The sequence below is a fragment of the Penaeus chinensis genome, chromosome 31 (assembly GCF_019202785.1).
Source record: "Penaeus chinensis breed Huanghai No. 1 chromosome 31, ASM1920278v2, whole genome shotgun sequence".
NCBI classification, from domain to species: Eukaryota; Metazoa; Arthropoda; class Malacostraca; order Decapoda; family Penaeidae; genus Penaeus; species Penaeus chinensis.
The window spans coordinates 10648201-10650700 of NC_061849.1; the positions used below are offsets into that span (position 1 = coordinate 10648201).

At 47.3% G+C, this 2500-nt stretch overlaps 1 protein-coding gene across 4 annotated transcripts in view; it reads left to right on the plus strand.

Moving 5' to 3' along the window:
• The window catches only part of LOC125041863 (PHD and RING finger domain-containing protein 1-like), a 26844-nt gene that overhangs the window by 7860 nt on the left and 16484 nt on the right, over window positions 1-2500 (plus strand). The gene's annotated exons all lie outside the window — the stretch shown is intronic.

Below are 2500 nucleotides of genomic sequence, written 5' to 3' on the forward strand. Positions count from 1 at the left end.
AAGGTAAGGTCTGGGTGGGCTAAGGTAAGGTCTGGGTGGGCTAAGGTAAGGTCTGGGTGGGCTAAGGTAAGGTCTGGGTGGGCTAAGGTAAGGTCTGGGTGGGCTAAGGTAAGGTCTGGGTGGGCTAAGGTAAGGTCTGGGTGGGCTAAGGTAAGGTCTGGGTGGGCTAAGGTAAGGTCTGGGTGGGCTAAGGTAAGGTCTGGGTGGGCTAAGGTAAGGTCTGGGTGGGCTAAGGTAAGGTCTGGGTGGGCTAAGGTAAGGTCTGGGTGGGCTAAGGTAAGGTCTGGGTGGGCTAAGGTAAGGTCTGGGTGGGCTAAGGTAAGGTCTGGGTGGGCTAAGGTAAGGTCTGGGTGGGCTAAGGTAAGGTCTGGGTGGGCTAAGGTAAGGTCTGGGTGGGCTAAGGTAAGGTCTGGGTGGGCTAAGGTAAGGTCTGGGTGGGCTAAGGTAAGGTCTGGGTGGGCTAAGGTAAGGTCTGGGTGGGCTAAGGTAAGGTCTGGGTGGGCTAAGGTAAGGTCTGGGTGGGCTAAGGTAAGGTCTGGGTGGGCTAAGGTAAGGTCTGGGTGGGCTAAGGTAAGGTCTGGGTGGGCTAAGGTAAGGTCTGGGTGGGCTAGGTAAGGTCTGGGTGGGCTAAGGTAAGGTCTGGGTGGGCTAAGGTAAGGTCTGGGTGGGCTAAGGTAAGGTCTGGGTGGGCTAAGGTAAGGTCTGGGTGGGCTTAGGTAAGGTCTGGGTGGGCTAAGGTAAGGTCTGGGTGGGCTAAGGTAAGGTCTGGGTGGGCTAAGGTAAGGTCTGGGTGGGCTAAGGTAAGGTCTGGGTGGGCTAAGGTAAGGTCTGGGTGGGCTAAGGTAAGGTCTGGGTGGGCTAAGGTAAGGTCTGGGTGGGCTAAGGTAAGGTCTGGGTGGGCTAAGGTAAGGTCTGGGTGGGCTAAGGTAAGGTCTGGGTGGGCTAAGGTAAGGTCTGGGTGGGCTAAGGTAAGGTCTGGGTGGGCTAAGGTAAGGTCTGGGTGGGCTAAGGTAAGGTCTGGGTGGGCTAAGGTAAGGTCTGGGTGGGCTAAGGTAAGGTCTGGGTGGGCTAAGGTAAGGTCTGGGTGGGCTAAGGTAAGGTCTGGGTGGGCTAAGGTAAGGTCTGGGTGGGCTAAGGTAAGGTCTGGGTGGGCTAAGGTAAGGTCTGGGTGGGCTAAGGTAAGGTCTGGGTGGGCTAAGGTAAGGTCTGGGTGGGCTAAGGTAAGGTCTGGGTGGGCTAAGGTAAGGTCTGGGTGGGCTAAGGTAAGGTCTGGGTGGGCTAAGGTAAGGTCTGGGTGGGCTAAGGTAAGGTCTGGGTGGGCTAAGGTAAGGTCTGGGTGGGCTAAGGTAAGGTCTGGGTGGGCTAAGGTAAGGTCTGGGTGGGCTAGGTAAGGTCTGGGTGGGCTAAGGTAAGGTCTGGGTGGGCTAAGGTAAGGTCTGGGTGGGCTAAGGTAAGGTCTGGGTGGGCTAAGGTAAGGTCTGGGTGGGCTAAGGTAAGGTCTGGGTGGGCTAAGGTAAGGTCTGGGTGGGCTAAGGTAAGGTCTGGGTGGGCTAAGGTAAGGTCTGGGTGGGCTAAGGTAAGGTCTGGGTGGGCTAAGGTAAGGTCTGGGTGGGATGCTTTGGTTAGGATGAAAACTTGATGGGATTGACAAATTCAGAGAATTGAAAATGTGAAATTTGATATATATTTCTTTATGTGTGAGGTATGTGATTTTAAGAGATATAAAAGGGAAGACTAAATGAGTATGTAAGTTTGGTTCAAGAGAAGGAATTACAAACATATGTCAAAATTCCTGCACAGAAACTCTTTATATACTGTGTAAAATAGTTTTATTTTATTTTATGGATATTTCATTTATGTCAGTTATAGTGAGCCATTGTCATGGAGCAATCCTTATGAAGTCCATTATTCAATTATAGAATTAACTCAATGCAAATTCTGAACATCCTTTTTTTATTACTATTTTTCTTTTTATTTCTTTTTTCTTTTCCTTTCTTTCCATTTTTCTTTTCTTTTCTTTTCTTTTCTATTTGTTTTCTTTTTTCTTTTCTTTTCCTTTCTTTTCTTTGCTTTACTTATTTAACACAAGAAAGATGCAAACAAATCCAAGAAATATACTATGAATATACCTTTTATTAAGGACATCATATAAAGTTGAATATACCAGTGATGTCAAAAAATAGATGAGAAACTTGCGCTGAAATGTGTAATACACTACTTATGCAGTTTATTGACTTTCATATGTCTTTGCTAGCAGATACTTGTTGCATAATATTGATAGTCCTTTACCTGGTGTGATAAACTTTAAATATTAATTGGATTTTTGGGAAATATTTTACTTTTTGCAATCAGTTAGTGTGTGTGATTGAAGGTGGTCCAGGGCGAGGACTATATATCTGGTAACTTGCCAAGATTGGCTAATGGAAAATTCCCTTTGATACTGTGGTGCTCAGTAGGCATCACTGTATTCAAAAGATTAGACCTATTTTGTATTCTCCAT